This window comes from Ictalurus furcatus, chromosome 12, assembly GCF_023375685.1.
Source record: "Ictalurus furcatus strain D&B chromosome 12, Billie_1.0, whole genome shotgun sequence".
NCBI classification, from domain to species: Eukaryota; Metazoa; Chordata; class Actinopteri; order Siluriformes; family Ictaluridae; genus Ictalurus; species Ictalurus furcatus.
In genome coordinates, this window is record NC_071266.1 from 17,446,665 (window position 1) to 17,470,947 (window position 24,283).

At 38.7% G+C, this 24,283-nt stretch overlaps 1 long non-coding RNA gene across 1 annotated transcript; it reads right to left on the bottom strand.

Annotated features, from left to right (window-relative positions):
- Positions 1–8: 8 nt before the first annotated feature.
- Positions 9–23,900, bottom strand: LOC128615929 (uncharacterized). The gene is made up of 3 exons (XR_008387317.1): positions 23,731–23,900; positions 2,218–2,308; positions 9–375 (listed from the first exon to the last, which is right to left on the bottom strand). It is a non-coding gene; the product is annotated as an uncharacterized LOC128615929 (long non-coding RNA).
- Between the last annotated feature and the right edge of the window lie 383 nt (positions 23,901–24,283).

A 24,283-nucleotide genomic window follows, 5' to 3' on the forward strand; every position in this document is an offset into this window, starting at 1 on the left:
GTGGAAAGGGCCTCTGCTAGAATGCCACACCTGGAGACTACCTCATAAACCTTAGATAAAGTAGATTCATTACAGACACTATATGGCCAAAGAAGAACATAGTTTTCTGGGACCTCTAAGCACTAGCTATGGAAATTCAGTGATCCTGGAATAACTGATCAACTTTAATTCATGATGAAAAGTGATGCTGTGGTAAACTACTTGAGGTTTTCGATCATGCTTGTAAAAGCTGCTCCTCTTCTGTCTTTTGTAATTTGCATATAATGTGGAATATCAGAATCACTCCTTCATAGAGGTTTTTCTTGGTATTGGTATCCTTGGACTGAATAAACATCAAAAGCTCCTCTTCGTTCAAATGGTGTCACCATAGACGTTCTGTAATATACCACAAACATAGAAATAAATTAGATGGTCTATGAACATAATAATAAATAAACCTACAAATGCATACACATACAGTTTCCATTTTTATGTACTCTAACCATGTTTATACTGTAGTTATCAGGTACACCTCTAAAGGGACACTGTGTAGGTCACAATTTACTTATTCTAACCCATCTGTTGCTAAGTACAATTTGTGAACCACCTTCTACAATGTCCAGTAGTGAGGACTAGAGCTATTTTTTTCATGCACCATTTGTGTCATCCTCTCTCATCATCTAGCCTTTTATATTTGGCAGACTACTGTAAACCCTGCAGTGATATTAAGGTGATTCCAAATTCCAGCACTGCTGTTGCATCTGATGCACTCACACCACCCAAATCATGATCATGTCAGTGTCACTGCTGTGCTGAAAGTGGCCACCACCCTAATAATAACTGGTCAGCAGATGTCCTGTTGTTTTCTTTTTTCAGTAAAGGAGTAGAGAGTTGCTGACAAAATTGTGCACAGTAGGAGTTTTAATGTTGAAATTTCCCCAAAACTCTGCTGGCATCCTAACTCTTAGAACTGAAGGTTTATATTTGCAAACCATTTATCCCATTAAGAGCCACATTTCTTGTTTTCTCACTATTTTCATTTTAATATACACAGGATCCAAGCATCTTTCCTCACTAACCAGTTGGTGCCGGTGCCCACGCTTTGCTGCAGGGGTGGAAAGGTGTGGAACCATATGGGATCCTGCTGGTAATGCAAATCTTTGCCAGTAGTGCATTCCGGACTTGTTATGCTGTGAGTGTATCTGAAGCTAAGAAAATTATTCTTGGTGTTCAAAGCTTTTGTGTGCTGGCAAACTTTCTTGATTTAGTTGCATTTGAATTTTTCATTACTGTTATTAGAGAAAGACAATAAGTAGTAGATCATGTAAATACACTATATGGCCAAAAGTACAATATGTTGATACCTGACCTTGACCCCGAAATGCGGGCCTTCCAGTAACTTTTGGCGCAAAATTGGAGGATTGCGTAGAATGTCTCTGTATGCTGTATCATTATGCTTTCCCATCACTGGAACTAAGAATACTAAACCTGTTCAGCAGGACAGTGCCCTTCATCACAAAGTGAGGTCCATGAAGACATGGTTTGGAAGCACACATGAACTGCACCCCAATAGAAAACCTTTAGGATGAATTGGAACATGGCATGTGCACGCCAGACCTCTTCACCTGACATCAGTTCCCAACTTCACTAATACCATTCTGGCTGAATGGGCAGTACCGAATTAGTCCTAAGGTGTGTCCTGTTCCTCATGACACTGTTGGTTATCCAGGTGATTCAGGGTTAAAATATAATGCTATTTACATACAGAACTGTGGTTCTATGTTACACCCTTGTCATTCTCTGCCAGAACTTGGCCTGAAGGTTCTAGAGAAATACTGTTTATAATCAGAAATCAGTATTTATTGAAAATACTGTGTCTTATGTTACAGCTTTGTTGCATAGTTACTACTTTGTTGGAAACTACCAGTATGCATGCACATATTACGGCATCTGGGGCTCAGGGAACCATATTTACAGGTAACTAGTTTTATATGTTTCAAATTTAACCAAGGACCAGTTTTGTATTGATTATCAAATATTTTAGTACAGTAAATTAATATGTAAACAATAACAGTAACACCCTTTAAGGATAGAGTAAAAAGCAACATATTAAGAAAATCATTACTAATACAGAACTCTTAGCTGTTTAAGTAACAAGCATGTTTACATGTACATCTGATGATGTTTTTATAGCAAAGAGCTAAACTAAATATACATCACTACAGTTTAAAGACTTACCAGAGTAAGATGTCTTGGTGCTAAACTGGGTGGCAACAGATGTCTGGATGAGCTTTTTTGGGGGTGACAGAGTTTGTCCCTTGTTTCCAGCCTAGCAGTTGATTAAAAAAAAAAAGAAAATCATGAAAATTCATGTTAAACAGCTGGGAAGCTAGCAACATAATTCAGAGCGCTAATGCTAGCTAAAATAACATGGCTGATTCACAGGAGTTAATCCTGTACATCATCATGACAACACCAGCTAATATGAAGGGTGAAATCCCTTGTTAATTATTGTATCTACCACAGCGCAGCTGAATTCTCGAATCTGATTGGCCGGAAGGCCAGACAGCTCAGTTCTGGCTGTAACATGAATGACAGCATTATCAGGGTTGCCAGCTTTGGCTTCCTGGATGGAGTGAGATTTATGAATCAGATGACCTTTTTGCTGTGTGGAAATAAGAATTATTGTGTAAAATGTGCATAATGTCATACATCAGTTTTTTCTGTTTGATTGTTTCTATTTATTCCTCACCATGCCCTTGTCTTTGCAGGCTTTTAGTATGAATATGTTTGCTTTAAGTTTACCTATAAACAAGTGTACTTAGAAGATATATGCATTCACAGTCTCTCTCTACCACCGATAAGGATCAACAATTTTGTTGGCAACATTCTACACTTTAACTTCTCATCAGATTTTCTGTCCAATTAAATGCTCTGTACAATCTGAAGGGTTCTGCCCCCAACATTATAAAAATCCATGGTATTAACTGTAAAGTACGGCTTTGTGCAGCTATCACAAACAAGCACTGCTGTACTGGTCACTTTTGTACATGCACAATTTCTCTCCCAATAGATGTTTTATCTGGAACAATGGTAATATTACTTGTAACAACAAGTCACCGTACACAGAGAATTGGTTGCAGCATAACATATTAATTGTAAACAAACATATTGATAAGAATGGGCAATTATACACTTGTAAATGATTTAAAAAAAAAAAAAAAAAAAAAGATATATACAGTATCTCACAAAAGTGAGTACATCCCTCACATTTTTGTAAATATTTGATTATATTTATTTAATGTGACAACACTGAAGAAATGACACTTTGATACAATGTAAAGTAGTGAGTGTACAGCTTGTATAACAGTGTAAATTTGCTGTCCCCTCAAAATAACTCAACACACAGCCATTAATGTCTAAACCGCTAGCAAGAAAAGTGAGTATACCCCTAAGTGAAAATGTCCAAACTGGGCCCAATTAGCCATTTTCCCTCCCCGGTGTCATGTGACTTGTTAGTGTTACCAGGTCTCAGGTGTGAATGGGGAGCAGGTGTGTTAAATTTGGTGTCATCGCTCTCACACTCCCTCATACTGGTCACTGGAAGTTCAACATGGCACCTCATGGCAAAGAACTCACTGAGGTTTTGAAAAAAAGAATTGTTGCTCTGCATAAAGATGGCCTAGGCTATAAGAAGATTACCAAGACCCTGACACTGAGCTGCAGCATGGTGGCCAAGACCATAGAGTGGTTTAACAGGACAGGTTCCACTCAGAACAGGCCTCGCCATGGTTGACCAAAGAAGTTGAGTGCACGTGCTCAGCGTCATATCCAGAGGTTGTCTTTGGGAAATAGACGTATGAGTGCTGCCAGCATTGCTGCAGAAGTTGAAGGGGTGGGGGGTCAGCCTGTCAGTACTCAGACCATATGCCGCACATTGAATCAAATTGGTCTGCAAGGCTGTCGTCCCAGAAGGAAGCCTCTTCTAAAGATGATGCACAAGAAAGCCCGCAAACAGTTTGCTGAAGACAAACAGACTAAGGACATGGATTACTGGAACCATGTTCTGTGGTCTGATGAGACCAAGATAAACTTATTTGGTTCAGATGGTGTCAAGCGTGTGTGGTGGCAACCAGGTGAGGAGTACAAAGACAAGTGTGTCTTGCCTACAGTCAAGCATGGTGGTGGGAGTGTCATGGTCTGGGGCTGCATGAGTGCTGCCGGCACTGGGGAGCTACAGTTCATTGAGGGAACTATGAATGCCAACATGTACTGTGACATGATGAGATAACAGATTTATAATTAAAAGGCACTGTCCATATTTAAATGGTGAGGTTTAAGCCATCTTGATTTGCATGGAGGATTGGATCCAACAATAACGGAGTTTCTTATAAAATTATTATTAAAATGTTTATCAAAAATGGAAAGACCATTTACTAAAATATCATTAATATCTACAACTGAAAATTTGGTTAAAGTTGGTATGCCACTGGGGATAGCATTAAATATATACAGTATCTCACAAAAGTGAGTACACCCCTAACATTTTCATGAATATTTGATTATATCTTTTTGTGTGACAACACTGAAGAAATGACACTTTGCTACAATGTAAAGTAGTGAGTGTACAGCTTGTATAACAGCTCAACTCAACACACAGCCATTAATTTCTAAACCTCTGGCAACAAAAGTGAGTATACCCCTAAGTGAAAATGTCCAAATTGGGCCCAAAGTGTCAATATTTTGTGTGGCCACCATTATTTTCCAGCACTGACTTACCCTCTTGGGCATGGAGTTCACCAGAGCTTCACAGGTTGCCACTGGAGTCCTCTACCACTCCTCCATGACGACATCACGGAGCTGGTGGATGTTAGAGACCTTGTGCTCCTCCACCTTCCGTTTGAGGATGCCCCACAGATGCTCAATAGGGTTTAGGTCTGGAGACATGCTTGGCCAATCCATCACCTTCACCCTCAGCTTCTTTAGCAAGGCAGTGGTTGTCTTGGAGGTGTGTTTGGGGTCGTTATCATGCTGGAATACTGCCCTGCGGCCCAGTCTCCGAAGGGAGGGGATCATGCTCTGCTTCAGTATGTCACAGTACATGTTGGCATTCATGGTTCCCTCAATGAACTGTAACTCCCCAGTGCCGGCAGTACTCATGCAGCCCCAGACATGACACTCCCACCACCATGCTTGACTGTAGGCAAGACACGCTTGTCTTTGTACTCCTCACCTGGTTGCTGCCACACACGCTTTACAATGACATAATGAGTAAAACTACCATGCGCAGACCAACTAATCAATAATGAGATTTGTTGACAACGATTTTCATTATCGATTATTATCGATTAGTTGTTGCAGCTCTAATCAAAATCATTCTTTGTAGATGCATATTTTGATTGATTTGGATTATTATAGTTAAAAAGATGTTAAAACTACAGGCATGAGTCAGGCTTCCGTCATCTGCTATTGTTTTGCTGCAGTAACTTCCGGGATTTCAAGCGGTGCATCCTCAATATGCATCCTCAATATCAAGAACACATCCAGGTAATTTCATACATCCCTGGTATTTGCGTTCTTGAGTATTGAAAATGAACTTCGGCAGAGGATAATGACATAGAACGAGTTCACAAGGATGAAAGACTGAATAAGAATGCATATTGAGAAACAGCCATTGTCAACACATTAAATAACGCTGCATGTTTTAAGGCACTTCACGGGGACTTTAAAAATATCATCCCTGTCTTCTCCAATGTCTTTACTGTCATGTCTTAAAATACTTTAGAATACTCATCTGCAATCATAATGATCACAATTGTTTTTCAAATCACAATAAAACTGGCTGGTGCAGGCTACATTTTCGGTAAAGAATGAATCAATAATAGCTATTTTAGACATGTCAAGCACATAACGTGTGCACAGACACTTACGCTTCGCAACAATGTCTGAACCAGTGTTGCCAACTCTTGCGAGACAAAGAAGCAATTGCAGCTTCAAAAACAAGCCTAAAACAAGCCCAATATTATTATAGCCTGTTACGGCCTCAATGTAAACAGACTCAATAAATGAGCCTGCAACATATTAAACAGAAACCACTCACTGTTTGAAAAGCGAAGAAACAATTTATTTAATAAAAATCATCAAACGGCAACAAAGCTTATAGGGAGTACAGGCATTATCCACTCATCTCTGATCACCTGCAAGCAGAATTTGATTGGAGAGATGGAAAAGGAAACTGCATTAAAACCATAACTACTATTAGTATATGAGTATATGAGTATGTTATGCTTGTTTGTTTGTTTTTTGTTATAACCTGTAATAATTGTGGGAGGGCAAAATACTCTACAGAACTGATATTATTGTGAGGCTGTGAGTAGACAGTGTCAGTGCATTGGGGAAAATAGCGACCATGTGTATATAAAAAAAAAATTTAAAAAAAAATAGTCGATAGTCAGATTTTCCTAACAAGCAACATAATTTTTAAAACAAGCCCAAAACCCCACAACCCATGAATTTTTTCAAGCGGCTTCAGAAAAAAAAACAATCCCAAAGTCACGTATTATAAGCAGACTTGGAAACTTTCTGGCGCAGGAAGAAATGTGATCAAGAAGTTGCGGGGCTTCACTAAAGCCCACACATAGGAGCAGACTTGTGACTATGTTGTATTTTTACATTGACTTGATATTTAATTTGGTATGAGACTTATTTGGGCAGCGAGAGAGCGTGAGACAGAGCCTGAAAGTGTGTGTCCACACCAAATATGTGAGAGTTGGCAATCCTGCATTATATTATTTGTCTGTTCTTATATAGTTATTATTTCTATAGTATCCTAGAGTAATATTAAATGGATTTTTAAAAACCTCTTGTTTAATAAAGAACAAATATACAGTATCTTTGCTGTAGTGAAGTTTTTTCGAGACGAAGCGGCTGGTGAAGGAACGACTGTATAAAACATCTTATAACGTATGTGATCACCGGAACTAACTTGATTTGTGGATATACCACAACATTAAGTCTAACTATAAAGCGTGAAATGCACAAGATGTCGTAAATTAAACATAGTAATCATTGGCAAATCACTCCAGAATAAACAGAATAACACACTCCAGACCATCACCACTGTGGTATGGATTGTTTTCTTATAACCACACAATGTGTGTATGTGTGCTGTTCCTTACTAATCTTGAATACTATTATGTCTAGCTTCTCTGGTGAACTCACTACTGAGTTATATCAAGGTTTTTTTTATCATTTTTTTCTGTTTGTGTCCAACCGGGTTTGATTTTTGCAGGACTATATTGCAGTTTTAGGGATCAGAATTAGAGATCTGCTTTCATCAGCTACCTGATTTACCGCAAGCAGAGAAACTTCTTTTACACTTCAGCTCACTCAGTTTCTTTGTGCTATGAGTGTCATAGTAAGCAGTTGAATGTGAGGACAGTGAAGCTAATTTCAAACCCCAAACATGTCACTTTTGCACCATTGTAGTGCTGCTTACAATACAATAAGATTGAACAGTATAGCTGTTCACAATAGGTAGAACTGGCAGCATTCAGTAGTGCACAAAATGCACTTTTACATTAGTTTTGTTGCTTGCCATGAGTGTGATGAAGCTAGAACATTTTGAAAATCTGACAAATGTGGTCGAAATGTTATGCTTTCTCCTTCCTATACTCTTTTACTATAACTCCCGCTGTCATGGGTGTTATAGTTGTCAGTGAGACGCAACTGCCATTCATTATGTGACCTGAAATGCCCACACAGTCCTGAGCAGGTGGAAATTAGAAGGTTTTGTAGCATCTACCCATAAGTATGTATAGCATGTTTATGTTTGACAGAGGCTTTAAATTGCTTTTGCACTGGTGACATCAATATTTTTATCTTCACACCTTCCAAATACATGTGTAATGAAATATTAATCTGAGATTCAATATTATTTTTGTATGGCAGGTGGCAGAATAAGGGATTTTAAGGTACAGATAAAATCAAATAACATTCAAATATCCCACAAAAAAAACATCTTCGTTTGCTACCAAATGTTGAAGTTCAAAATTTGCTGGTAGCCCAGTAGCCAAAAGTCATAGCTTAATGTATACATAATGTCTGCACACTATTTGGATTGCACTGCTAAAGAGAAATAGATGGATATTTAAGAGATGGTCTATTTGTGCAGGTGGAAAGTTGGAAGCAAAACAGAAGGCATGACTGTTCTTCACACATGTTCTTGATTAGGAGGCAAAAATATCACCTGACTCAAAATGTGTTATGAAGCCTCACAGTGGAAATAGATGAAAATCTTCATAGCTAGTCTGCTCAGCACAGGCTTTAGTCGTCATGGAATACGGTACATATTGTAAAGGCAGCAGACAGAAATCACAGGTTCTGGATCACAATTTTTATAGGGTTCATGGTATAAAAGTTATTTTGGACAAAATGCGAAATTTTCTGTGTCTGAATGCAACACAAAACTATGAACCACACAAGTTCAATAATCACAAAGCAAATGACCTGTGTGTACTTTCTAGAAAGGTGAAGACTAAATGTTACTAAATCCCAAAAGACAAATGATAGATTCTGCGAAGCAGAAATAAACATAGCTATACATACCAAATGATGGCATTTAAAAAACCCACATATGTTGTTCAATATGGTTAATCAATAAAAAAAACAAAATATGGTGCTTAAATGCTTTTTGGAAATCTCATCAATCTCTCTCCCTCTATCTTTCACTAATGGGCACCCAATGGTTGTTCCTATGGCAACGGCCCTAAACCATGCGGTGGCAGATGGAAGCAGAGCTGGAGGGCTAAATTTATCTCACAGCATCCTCGCTGACTACACAGAGAGAATGTAGCACCCTCCAACACCACCACCACCCCTCTTTCACTTCTCTCACTCCCTCATCTTCCTCAACTATAAAATGACCAACATACAACAACTATTAGAAGTGTTCCTTTCCAAATCTGACCAAAACCCTGGAGTGGTGTTAGCCATTTAAGAAGAAATAATCGGTTGAAAAACAGAAAACAAACTATATTACTCATACTGTCAATTGAGCCTTTCAGATATAACAGTACTTTCATAATGCATAATACATTTGCACACATGATATGTTGGTGTAGTGTTCTATAAAGAATCATCTGCTTAACCTCTAGCAATGCAAATGAGGACCAGACAAAAGTGAGCTACAACAGTTACACAATGTGAAAACGCCTTGCTATTAACAAACAGTGTAGCTCTGAGGCTGCGTTGCTCTTACTGATGTCATTCCTAAAGAAACAGAACAAATTCTGCCTCCTGCATTGCAGACTGCCATCCTTTCTTTCTGCTGCTCTGGTAGCTTATCACAGATGCAACATTAACAAGGCATTGACTTGACAGTAAGAGCTTCATCAGCAGCATGCCAGTGTCGATTCCTCTGGAGACAAAACCCCTGTGCTGACATTAAACAGTATCTCAATTCACACACACACACACACAGACACACACACACAGACACGCACGCACACACACACACACGCACGCGCAGCGGACAAACATCGTCGCCCCAGGACTCATTCAGCAAACGGGAGTGTGAGGAGAGCAGGAAAGAGGGAAAGACTGAGTGAACCAGACAGTCAGTCCATTCATCTTTTTCGCTGCCTGTTCGCTGACACACACACCACTCACATGACAAAATCGCACACTTCAGATGCACACTGTACCACCACATGCACAAAACGTACCGTGACTCAGTAGAATGGACAATCATGCGGTCTACAGATCAACATAATATCCTTCAAGTGCTAGCAGCCTAACAAAGAATGATGCAGCACCAAGCTCAATGAGATCAGCCACAGAGGAAGGTGAGGTGCAGAAAGCTGCACTAACTCTAATATTATCAATATTTATCAGTATTATTACCAGGAAAACAGCAGGTTTTCTTCTTCCCAGCCTGGTTAAAGTCTCAGATCGGTGAGGCTTTGAATGAGCAGGAGAGAGAACAAACGTAATAGAGAGTAAGAGAGAGCGCGCGAGAGAGAGAGAGAGAGAAGGCAGAATGAAATCGAGAGAAAATGTATGAATGAGCCAGTGCGGCTACGAGGCGGAGAGAAAGTGAGATTTCAGTCTGAATACACCAAGCTCGCAGGTGAAATGATATCCTGCTGTTCACGAGGAGGTTCTCTGATCATTCTTGATCTATTTAAGTCACTAATATTATGCTAATAATATAAAATTTCTGCTACGTTGCTTTAGATTTGATAAATCACGACTCATTAGTGTGCATGATGTTACTTTCAACCGCGCAGCAGGTTCATTCACAAAAATAAGGAAAGCTGCAGTACTTTTTTTCCATAGCGAAAACATATTTTGAATGCTGTTTCTCTATGCAGTTCTTGCTTTCATCAGTGCTCGGTTAGAGGCAGGATAGAAAGAATCAGGTCGCAGGTGGAAAAAAAAAGGGAGGGAGCTCTGGTTAGAGTGGCTCTGGAGAACGTCCACATTTCAATGCCCGGCTTCCCAGACGTGCCATGCTCCAGCTGCAAGAAGCCCAAACACTCTGACATCACTCACCGTGTTTTTTTCCATCAGCAACTTTTTGAACAGGACGTGCATGTGCACAAGGAGGGTGAACTGAGTTAACGGCTTAGTAAGGACTGCCCCTCTTTCACACATTCTCTTCCTCCAGATGGGGAAAATCTGAATCACTGCTACAAAGTGAGGAGAGTCGGGTGTGTTAACTAACTGGTGTGGTCCTTTTTCTGATTAACAAATCTTGCATTTGATTCATCCAAATTAAATATACTTTTAGGCGCAGATTTATGGCTAGATTTGTGGCTAGACGAAGAAGCATTTGGCACCAAGCAAAATTCAACGGAGAAGCAATCATTATTTAGGTCAATATGTGCAGAGTAAATATACAGAGACTTCACCATCAGTCAGTATCCTACACACCATTCAGATGATAGTCAACACACATGTTTCTTCACTACTTAGTGTACATACATGCAAGGAATGTCCAACTTACTCAATTTAGACCACCAGTCATGTCTAGATAATGTTGAAATGCCAATTGACACACAGAACCCCTTCCCAAGACTGGGGATCTCCTTATTGTAGATGTACAGTCGGGTCTATAAGTATTTGGACAGTGACACAATTTTCGCAATTTTGCCTCTGCACACCATCACAACGGATTTGAAATGAAGCAATCAAGATGAGATCAAAGTATAGTCTTTCAGCTTTAATTCATGGGGTTTTAAAAAAATAGTGCATTAACCATTTAGGAATTATAGCAGTTTATTTACAGAGTCCCTCCATTATCACAGGCTCAAAAGTAATTGGACAATTGATTGATACGCAGTTTCATGGCCACTGTGGCCTGTTTTCTCATTATTTTATGATAAATTAAGGAGATAAAAGGTCTGGGGTTGATTCTAAGTGTTGAATTTGCATTTGGTGGCTGTTCATGGGAACTCTCAATATGCGGGCCAAAGAGGTCTCGATGCAACTGAAGGAGGTCATCATTAGACTGAAAAAACAAAACAGACCTATCAGAGAGATACTTTAGGAGTGGCCAAATCAACAATTTGGTACACTCTTAAAAAGAAGGAATGCACTGGTGAGCTCAGCAACACCAAAAGGCCTGGAAGACCACAGAAGACAACTAAAGTGGATGATCGCAGAATTCTTTCCTTTCACAGCATCTAGCCAAGTAAAGAACACACTGGATGAGAAAGGCATATTATTGTCAAAGTCTACCATCCAGAGACACCTTCATAAATGTAAATATAGGGGGTTTACCTCAAGATGCAAACCACTGGTAACACACAAGAACAGAAAGGCCAGATTTCTATTAAATTAGACTTTGCTAGAAAACATCTAAAAACGCCTGACTATTTCTGAAACAAGATTCTTTGGACAGATGAAACCAAGATTAACTTGTACCACATCATTTGTCAAACATGTGGAGGAAGTGTTGTGGCATGGGCATGTATGACTGCAAGTGGAACTGGGTCACTGATGTTTATTGATGATGTGACTGCTATTAGAAGTAGCAGGATGAATTCTGAAGTGCATAGAGCTATACTTTCTGCTTGGATTCAGTCATACGCTGCAAAATTGAGAGGACGGCGCTTCACAGTACTGATGGATAATAACCCAAAATATACCTTGAAAGCAATCAAAGAGTTTCTTAAGGCAAAGAAATTAAATGTTCTTAAATGGCCGGGTAATTCACCTGACCTCAACCCAATTGAGTATGCTTTTCACTTACTGAAAACAAGCTGAAGGGGGAAAGACCCACAAACAAGAAGCAACTGAAGGCAGCAGGAGTAAAGGCCTGGCAAAGCATCTGAAGGGAGGAAACTCAGCATTTGGTGATGTCTATGGGTTCCAGATTACAGACAGTCATTGACTACAAAGGATTTGCTTACAAGTATTAAAAATAATCCTAATATGTATAATTGTTAGTTTCTCCAATTACATTTGAGCCAGTGAAAATTAAAGCTGAAAGTCTACACTTCAATCACATCTTGATTGCTTCTTTTCAAATCCATTATGGTAGTGTACGGAGTGAAAATTCAGAAAATTGTGTGTTATGAATAAATCAGTGTGGAAAATACAGAGCAAAAATTATGGAAAAACTCTGTTCATTTTTAACCTAACATCCGGTTAGTGTACAAAATAAAGCTTTCACCCTGTCATTAACAATCCATTGTAAGTCAGGGAAACAAAATTAACCATGTTCTTTATTGATGGCATAAACACTCTATCCTGTCATTCACAGTGACACTAGTCGATCGTGGGCATCTGTGAGCTCATGTATGCAGAAAAGGGCATATAGTACTTGGGCAAATGAATATGCACAGGTGACTACATATATAACAGCGACTAATGACTACTTACACTCACATAACACATAACAGGAAAGCGCTATCCGCCTTCTTCTGCATACATACTGTATGCTCACAGCTGCCTACAATTGGCTAGTCTCGCTGTGATTGACACGGAAGACAGAGTATCCCATCCCTCCCACCCAGAGAGCATGGGCAATATTGACTGATATTTTCAAACCAGTCTGTTTATTTTTTTTTAATATAACAGTTTTACTGCAAAAGAAAATCCACTGTTCCACTTTTTGTAAAATAAATAAATAAATAAATACATACATACATACATACATACATACATACATTTCAAGTGGGTCATTGTGACTCATCCAGAACATAATACTTAAACCATCCATGTCTTTCATGTCATGTCACACAACCTAGACAATCGCAGACAAATAAGGTTCTTAGCCTTGTTGTCTAGGTTGTTCTGGATATCCTGCTGGTTTTAGGACTGAAAGGAGACATATGTTTCCAGTGAACAAAGAATGAGGTGAATCCATATCAACATGCATCAAACATGATGACACTAGCCTCTGTGAGTGTGTTTCCATGACAGTTGATGTATGTGTGTGAGAGACAGAGTGAGAGAGACCGAATGTGTGCACGTACATGCTGCACATGTTTAGTCAAAGAGGGTCTTTCATTTTGCTGTGAGCATCCAGACAGGCCACTGAAGTGGGTAAAAATAACCACCTGCTGTCTAGTGGGGAGCTATTCCACACCCAAATCTATCAAAATTGCACATACTGTATACATGACCTCAAAAACATTAGCTCATAGACACACACACAGACACACACAGAACTGCCTAGAACCCTAACTATTGCAACATGAGCTTGGCTATGCCTCCAAATAAAACTGCATTCTGAGAAACACCCATGTGGTCATATGAAGAGCTGTGAACTGAGGCAACTGAAGGGACCCCTGCAGTTCAAACAAACACACACACACACACACACACACACACACACGTTTCTCTTACTATCCTCGTGAGGACCTTCCACTGACATAATTATTAATGCAGCTATTGTAATTAATAATATGTCACACCTAAATCTAACCTTTACCTTTGTACCCAAAATATTTTTTTTACTATTTTAATATTTGAATTAAAAGCAGTTGTTTTTTTTTTGTTTTGTTTGTAAATGCCGTATTCCTTGTCGGGACCAACCAAATGTCCCCACAAGGCTGATATTCCTATCTTTGCTCTGACATTTGGTCCTCACAAAAATATAAACACACACACACACACACACACACACACAAACACACACGGGCACAGTACACATACAGAACTTGAAATACACACATGCCCCCTGTGGCAAGGGTTTTCTGGTAAACCTGTTATTAACTACTCAAACAACATTGTCTTAAGATAGTCAACAACACAGCCAGCGTTTGTTGAGTCCTCACTGAACATTATGTTTGTTTCTATCCTTGGTTCTAGTGTGTTATTGTGACAGTTCTTGTAGGGGGTGACCAAAAGAAGACCACAAGTCTGGCTCCACTCAAAATTCCATCACTAACAAAGCAGCACATGGAAGCTGTAATTAACGAAAACTCAACCCTACCCCTTAACCTCCTTAACAAACATTCATAATGCATGAGTCATTTTACTTCCAGTAAAACTCGTACAGAAGGCTGACCATCTCGTTCCTCTTTTAATGACCAAACACAACCTTACAGTCACTCAGTGAGCTTCGGGGAAAACATATGACCTTCTTTCCAGAGGGCATTGGTGCTGAAACAAGTAAAACTGGGAAAAGGAGGAGTTCTGTACAAGAGTTAGAGGAAATATCGACTATTATTTATTTTATTTATTTATTTTAAATAGAAGCAGATTCTACTGTCTCATGCTGGAGAATCTCTTTGAACCAACTATAACTTTAAACATAATTTTACCCATTATTTGAACCCAGGATTTGAACAAAGGATGAGGGAATGTGAAGGGAATATGGTTGAGAAATGGATGAAATGAATGAGGATCTGAGAATTTGAAACTGTAAGAATTAAATTTGAAATGAACTTGTTTAGACATTTACTTATTGTTACACAAATTGCATGCATTTCTTTGAAAGAAAACTTCATGCCATGATCTGTATTGTTATATCCCAGAAAATATAGCGATAGAGTCACTGTTACACCTGACAACCCAATTGCCTCCATCCCACATGTGAAATAATGCACTAATAATAATAATAATAATAATAATAATAATAATAATAATAATAATAAATGCTATAATTAATAATTAATGCATAATTAATGCTGCAAGAGCATTTTCAGGGGCCAAGCACCCAGACTGTTACAAAGACTGACCCTAAATGTTTTCCTCCCTAAAAGCTTTGCCATATCAACAATTCTACATTATGTCTTTGGTAACCAATGTTTTATCTGTTAATTATTAGGCTTAAACTACATTAAGTTTTTGCCATACAACTCCATAAGCTGTTACTATGCCAACATTAATGTATTATACTGTTAGACAATATCTAAATATAAAATATAATATTTTTACAGTATTAACTGTACTACACTATACTATATTGGGTATTTTATAAGAAATCTTACACTTAAATACACTTCAATTACACTTAAAATAGAACAGTATCTAACAGTATATTAGTAGCCATGATGCATGAAAGGCATTGAGTACACTGAGTGGAGCAGATGTAATTGAACTGACTTTAAATGGCGTAATGCTCACTATGTTAAACATTGGTTCAAGCCTAACACTATGCATGACCTGTTGTTGTGTTTTTTCAGTACACCTGAAGCAAGCAATCGTGAAAACAATAAAACTAAATACTTTTTAAGTTGTTTTGAGGACTGTAAAAGAGTAGAAATGTGTAGTGCCTGCATTAAGCAACACTGATCTATTGTTCAGTGCCGTTCATCCGGTAACAGGACTTAAGTCATCGTTTCCAACCAAAGTAAGAGCTGCTTTTCTTTGCTGGCTGTAAAACAGGTATACGGTACCCAGCGTTTTTTAATACAACTTTCTGTTCCAGGTTTAACTTGACACACGGTATATAATTCTACAACCAACTAGCTCTATGAAATGTAAGTCTGAAGTTGTAAGTCTGGGAGAAAAAAGACTGTTGAGCTTCTGAAATCAAATGATTTTCTGTTTTTCCAGTAGCACAACTGTAATGGCAGATCATGCTGCTTGATAGCAAGGTGATGTAACGCAGAGGGGCACCAGACATATGTTCTCTAATTTCACGAACAGTGAATCAACAGAGATGACGAGAAACTCAACCAAAAACCTCCTGGCTGCAATCAATAGCATGTACAACTCTTAGAAAGTGTGTTTGTGTGTCTAGTTTCCAGTACAGAATTTGATAGAAATTAATGAGCATTTAAAACAGAAAAAAACATATTCCCAATAGGCTGCGGTAACCATGTGTCAAAACCAGACATTTGTTTTCATTTTTTTAAATTAGCACATAAAACCTATAACCTTGATTGACAACTTTTATCAGTGCTATTATACTGAGAACCAAACCTGAGAACAACGTTCACAAGGATGTGAGATAAATTTTAGTTTGCATGCACAATTCTCCGAACATGAGCAAAGAAAATCCATGTCTGAGTGTGCACTTTCTGTATATGAGCAAAGGCAATAAGTGTCAGAGCTAAAGGGACTGGAAAATATAATAATAATTTTAAAAAAGCTGAAAATTGCACTTCCAGCTGTCCCGATGAAGTAGTCAAAAAGCTGGTGTAAGATCAGAACATATCAACCAGCCAGGATTAAGCGCAGTCCATTTGAACCTTGAGTTCTTTTTACTGGTTCTGAGACATCATTACATGTTGGTTCACTCAGACCATGTTGCGACAGTCAGCTACATCAACCATCTGGGCAGCACAATTCTGAGCAGCTCTTTCCGCCTTATATGGGATCACCTCAGGTGGGCCTATCCATGGTTAGTCTCACTGAGGGTAACTAATCTGCTGGAGCTGTACCACAGTAGCCTACTGAAACAGCATGCTCTGGCCCATGACTGGTCTCACCATCTACTATACTGTACACTTTTTCTCCTGTACCACTGTTTCTTCCCACATTTCTTCACACACTGTTTCTTCCCCAAGAATTCACAAGGCCACAAAGTCTTAGTTTCTCTGGGATGGATAGCTGGCATGTTTCCACTATTGCGTCCTCTCTGAACAGATCTGCTGTCTCAACAAGTAACAAATATTTTTGATGAGGCGATGAAAAAAATCTGAAGTGTAAAACAATCTAAAGTGCATTCTCGCCTTATGTCCCATTTTCCTGGAATAAACTCTGGATCCAGGATGACCCTGAGCAGGATAAAGCATTTACTGAAGGTAAATGAATGAATGAATCTATCTAATCTATATTGGTAGGCAAAGAAGGATAAGATCATAGACTTGAAAGAAAGTGCTGTTGTTGGTGGTAGTGTTGTTGTTGTTGTTGTTGTTGTTGAATGAATACTTTTTTATTATTATTTCTACTACTTGATTTCAGTCAGCTTACTCAGCTGCATTATACCTGGACTGGAAACCTAAAACGGACCAGCTGTAAAATCTGGAAAGAGTTCTAAGCTTGTGCAAAGTCACCGTCTGTAATTCATCGTGGCGTTTTCATGATGCGTCATGATCTCAGAGCTCCAGTACCATTCTAATATGTGCCAAAGAAACCAGCAAATTTGGACCTGAAAGTTAAAACACTCTTATTTATTGGCATGGAACGGATTTAATTCCCACAGAGTTGTTCTCGTATTACTCATATTAAGTGTGCAGAAATCAAACTCCATTCTGGCTCTGATGACACTCAATCAGAGTGCCGTTTGGGCTCAGGGCCTATCAGTTTTACAATCAAGGCTTTATTCCCCTGGCCTAACGGCAAAGACTTTAAGGGTGATTACAGAAGGATTGTCTTAAGTACCTCAGAGCAAAAAGGCACTGTAAGTTAAATCGTATCCTGGCAGAACACACTTAACAAAGAGGGGTACTGGGTTTCACGGAGTTACGGGAATGATGGTTACAGATCAGTGTCGGGTTTGAGATATTTAGGATTATTATGAAGTGTTTCTAATAATGTTACAGAGTGGTAATTGTAGGTTACATAACAAAATAGATCTATTACAAGAACACACTTCCGACATAGGATATTTTAGAATTCATGTCCATTGAAACATGTTACAATTTCAGTGATGAATACTACAGTGCTGGCCAAAAGCCAAAGTGAGTATAATCCAAGTTCTTTTTCAAGTTTTAAGAAAGAAGAGAAAATACCTTAAGTCATTTTTTTTGCACTGGTATCACATTCTACCATATCATTTTCTTCATTGTGAAATATGGGTCAATTTAAATTATTTTAAAGTTAGGTTTGTAGCCCAACATATTCATCTTTTGTGTGTGTGTGTGTGTGTGTGTGTGTGTGTGTGTGTGTGTGTGAGCATGCACTCGTGCATGCGTCTGTGTGTGTGTGGGTGTGTGTGTGTGGGTGGGTGTGTGTGTGGGTGGGTGTAGTGGCAATGTGATCTTGCAGTTTTAGCCAGTTTCCTAAAACATAAATTGATTATAGAACCATACATATAATACATTCAGAATTATTCAAACCCTTACTTCAAACTCCAATACTCTTCTTCATTTTGTTACATAACAGACTTAGTTTATAATGGATTAATTCCATTATATCCTCATCAATCTGCAAAAATAAATAAATAAATAAATAAATAAATAAATAAATAAATAACCTTAAAATTGAGATGCATCATCTTTGAACTCTTAAATTTAACTCTAGAAATATTTTGGAAGGCACAGATATGGTGGCCCATAAGTGTAAAACATGTTAAGAAACCAAAAACGCAACAGCAAACCAAAAAACACAACAGCAAATATGGAGGTGATACACAACAGCAAATCAGAAAACACAACAATAAAACCAAAAACACATCAGCAAATTTGGAAATTTGGCAGCAAACCCGAAACAAAACAGCAAAAATAAGAAATAACCGCAAACAAGAAACAAGAAATAATCCGGAAACACATCAACTCAAAAACAGAAAGGGTAGGTCCTTAATAAACATCACACACTTGTTATGTTATTGTAGTAATTATTTTTTTCTGAATAACCTAGCTTCCTTTTCAAAGGGTTTTAATTCTTCACATATTCATATTAATGCCTTGTAAGGTTGGCAGCAGTATCTGAATTAACCACCCTTGCTATAAGTATGTCAAGTACGAATTAAAGCATCAGTAGATTCATTTAGGCTCAGATTTCCTTTTACTGTAAACATCTTCTCTTCATTTTCTGTGGTCTCTCAGACTGGCGCAGGCCGTCACCAATCAGCAACAAGCATGTAACATTTAATAAATGCCTACCCTTTCTGCTTAGAGTTAATGATGTTGTGCTCTTCATTTACTATTGTGTTTTTGGTTTGTAAATGTGTTTAGTACTAACGGGCCAACGTACACAGAACAGTTAGGAAGAAATCATCTTTAAAAGAGTAAAGAGGGATTGATTGAGGGAAATACCTGAAAGAGCTTAAGTCAGGGAGTGGAAGTGTTTATTCAGGTGAGGTGTGGCATTTGCTTTTTTGCAACTTCTCATCTAGTAGAAAACTCATCTAGCTTGTAGAATTCCTGTAACTGGAAAGTAAACCACACCAACTTCACATTCAATATTTTCTTGCTTGATGGATGCAATAACAAGTCATGTATTTGAGGACTGGCACTGAAAAAGGATTTTTGTTTACAAAGCTGAAGTGTAATAGGGAGGTCTCTGACGAAACAACGTGAGACAAATATGGCCACTGGCTTTTGTGGAAGCCACTGGGAAATTCCCAATAGACATGGCCTCTCCAAAACTCAAAATTTTAACTGCCATGTTAGATGTTAAGCAAAGCTGGAATGTCTTGTAGTGACTTGCAAAACGAGGCTTCTAGTGTGGATGTACTGAATAGCATGTGTTATTAGACAGCATGTGCATTAGATAATGCTATTAAATGGGTGTGTCTGAGAACATCTGAAATAGTAATCTCCCATGTGAGTGGCACAAGGAGCTGCAGCCTTTTAATACAAATTGGAGGGCAGCTCAACATTACAGGGCAAAATTCTTATCATATGTGCTAACATTGGGCCTCGTATACAGTATCAAGCTGGATATGACAGATTTATTCAGCAATTCGTGCTAATATTCACACAAAAAAATTGCATTCATGAACATCCTGTAACATCAGGAAAAACGTTTGTATCCTACTCTTGCTCCTGAGTGTGTGTAAATTTACGCATAAGTCTAACTAATATAAACCGCGATTTATCTGCTCCAATTCTTACACATCGCAATAGGTTACTCCACATTTATACCCTGTGATTTCATACTAATGGCATTAACTAAGGAAATATTGAACATAAATCCATAAATTAAGACAAATAAGACCAGTTATTCAAATAAGAATGCTGCTGTATAAAAGGAAGATGGGCTGCAATGACTCAGTTGGTTCCATTTAACACATCATCATAATCATCATCATCTTTTAATGCTGTGCAATACTGTATTAGAGCCAGCACAAGTGAGTGATGAGTGACCGATCTGGTATGTCTCAATTTGCAGTGTGCCATGTACAGTACTCCCTAGTGTGCTACATGACTTCCCAGGACACATATGATACACAAATTTAAACATAAATGCATATTCAGTTTAGATCAAGATATTTACTGTTGATCTTATTCACACTGGCTTACCTGAGCATCAGTAAAATACAAAAATTGTCTTTATGCATGTATTACTGATATGAAAGTAAAATATCAGCCAGACTTTTACACTTTTAATTTTTTGGTAGCACGTAGTAGATTAATTGAACGCCTGATACGAACGATGTATGTTTCTTGTGATTTTGGTAGTGGATATAAACATAACGTTAGCAATTTTTTTTTTTTATATAACAGTAGGAAAATAGCAAGGCAAATATTTGATGTGATCACTACGTAATAATTAGCGGCTCCTGTATTTTTTTTTTACTCAGTGTAAAAAAAAAATGCTTTCTATGCTACAAAGGAGCAGTAGTGGCTCAGAGAGCTGCTGATCAGAAGGTCATGAGTTCAAATCCCAGCATCTCCAAGCTGCAACTGTTGGGTCCTTGAACAAGACTCTTAACCCCTCAACCGCTTAGTTGTCTCAGTTGTAAGTCACTTTAGATGAAAGCGTCAGCCAGATGAGGTCATTGTAAAATTAAAATCAGCGATAAAAATATATCAACCACAAATCTAACAAAGTAGAAAATTCAGATTTTTTTGTACACTTCATTTATTACCAGATATTGTAAACAAACTGTACCAATGATTGTTCATAAAGGTAGCATATCTTTATGTTCGTATAACAACTGGTTCCTTGTAATCCAGTAATAATCATCATCAGTATGTCGTATTATAAAAGCACCATATTGTAGAATGGAAAATCACACACCTTAATCTGACACCATGCTAATCATCTCAGTCTGGAAACGAGAAATGTCAACCACATTCAGCTTGCTGTTAGCCTCTGCTAAGATTTCAGAACTAGTGCCTTATTTGTCCTGATTTGCCACCTGTCTCCCTTTCCTTCTGGATGACAGCTTACACTCATCCTGAGAAACCAAGAAACTTTTGGACCTGACCATGCACTTGTATCTTTTCTACACTCAGAAAAAAAAGCTACTAAACTTTACCTTTCCTTGTCACTGAGGTGGTACCCTCAAGCGTACGCCTTTTGTAGCTTTAGTGTATATCTTTTACCTAGAAAGGGGCATGTAGTGTACATTTAAAGCCTTACTCTAAAAACAAGCCTAATTATGGTCCAATTAAAAAGGTACCTTAAATCAGTGGTTTTCAAAGTGGGGGACGCCAGGGGGGCGCCCGGGGGGCCTCAACAGTTTGGTGTGAAAAATAAATACATGATTTTTTATATATATGCATTACTATAACATGTTATTTGTAACAATACATATCAAAATCAAATTTGCTCTACCTAACTTTCTAATTGCTAAACAGACAAAACATCAACGTAAAAAAGGAGGATATATTCAGAAGTCTGTATTTTTAATGTGTTTTAAAGTCATCTTGCAAAAGGGAGGCCTCGGTCAAATGTTAATGCCATTTGGGGGGCCTTGCCCTGGAAAAGTTTGGGAACCCCTGCCTTAAATCATTTATTTTTAAAGGTAAATTATAGCCATGCTTCCAGCTGAATGTTACACATTAAAGCTACAAAAGTGTCAACCCCAGAAGCAACGACTTCCGAGAGTGTACCTTTACAAGGGATTGTTTGTCCAACATTATCGACTGTGTGCTAGCCTAGGTATAATCAGTCCCTCCAGGATTTTGCGATTTTGCAATCGCAGAAATTAACACAAAATCAAGCAAACTTTGCAATATTCTGAGGAGCTTGCAGTTTTTCAAAATTAACGCAGATTTGGGCCATCAAATCTGATGCAGTGTCATCACTGCAACACACATTCAGCCAAAGCCCAATTTTATGCAAGTGTAGTTTTGCCAATTCAAGCAGTTTAAAAAAAAAGAACGAAAAACTCTTCAAGTTGCATCGCAAATTTGAAAATAAATAAATAAATAAATAAATAAAAGCTGCAGCAAAATCAAGCATTTTTGGCCACAACAATCACAAAAAACCTCTGTGAAATCCTGTACGGATTGTAAAGGACACCACGGGCAACAAAGCAGCATGACTTAAGCATCAATATTAAACCTACACTAGAAAACATCCTCCCAGCTTAGTCTGTTCAGCTGCCAGTTGCCAAAGCTGGTCATACTGGAAGCTATCTGAGTGCTGGTAGATGGAAACAGTTTCTGGATAACCACAGTGAGGTCATTCGAACATTTATTTATTGATCAATTTAGTGCAGTCAGGAAACCTGGAAAATCACTTAACCAGCTGGCAAAGTTGTGTTTTATTTTTCAGTGTGTACCTTTACTGTACAAAGGATCAGTATTGGCTGTGAGCTTTTTCTTGTAAGGACACACAACCAGTGGGTATTAGTACAACTGAAGCATGAGTATTAAACATCATACACATCCACAGCACTGAGAGACACAAATTATTGATAGCATGAAAGAAAGCAGCTCTAATTTCTGTTCTCAGCTAAATCTAACCAACGAAAAGTGTGTCGAGTCTAACAAAGACGCTGCAAAATAAACAGTGATGCACACGCATGTAGTAGACTGAATGCACGCCGTGACATAACCATATTTCCGTATCGATATATCAATCCCTGCTTTTTAACCGAACCCCAGTCGCGCTCGCGCTTATGTAACGCTATTGATGATTTCGGCTCGCGCGAACAATGCGGAGAGGAGCCCCATGGTGCCCCGCGGCTGGATCCCGCAACACCTACCTGGGGGTGGGGGGGAAGCCACCATCATCAGCATCATCTTCCACATCTCACTCCATGCACACCATGATGCAATGTTTAAGTCATTTAACTTCAATGACTGTGATATTCCTTTGTTTTCAAACAACGCGTTCACGCGCTTCTAAGCGTTGTGATACTGTTACCAAAAAATGCTGATGATCAGAAATAACCAGATTCATCAAACTGATTAAGGATGGCTCTCAGCTTCATTCAGGAAGTTCTGGATTGCACAATGAACCCAATCACTACCCACCCCCCACACCCCCCCCTTCCAAAACCGCTCGAGCTAGTGTTGTTCTTTAATAGTCGCTTGAACGCAAATACTGCAATCTAATTGAGTGAGTGAACTGTTATGTGAATAAAGCAGCATGCATTCATGGCAAATAACAGGAGTCCCTCCGGTACCTACTATGCGGGACTGTCCGATCTGAACTATCCGCAGTACATTGTGTGAGCCACCTTACAGTAAGAGTAATCATGAAGCACTAATTCAAAAGCAGTACCTGAAAGCGCAGCTGTGCTCCCTGGAGATGTCCTGTTTGCCTCGCAGTGCCTGTGCATTATTGCATATAGGTCAGAGTCCGGAGAAGCAGTTGTAGCGGATGGTCGGCCATGCCTCCCACCTCCTGTCTTCTTTATTGGCACAGTAAGCAGAGCTGCAATCTCACTCAGAGCATGGGGAAACCACGCCCCCTCTGTGCACTGGCTGTCAGTGCTTTTAGTGCGATGTTGTGCGCACGCGTATGTGCGCGTGCGAGTGTGTTTAAGGTCAATCCAGTTATCGTAGTGTGTACTGTCTCGCTGTATGATCAGTGCTGTACTGTTAGTGTATGACTAGTTGGACTATGTTCCCCATGAGCCCTATGAGCGGTAATATGTACTATGGGCACAGTGTTGCTATTGTTCTTAACAGGAGAGAGTAACTAACGCATGCAGAAAAAGTGGCTAGAAGTTACCAGGTGACGTCATATCAGCATATCAGCATATTTATTGTAATGTTATAACCGTTTGCATATCAAAACATGTAACATGAGCACGGAAGAGTTTGTGATGACA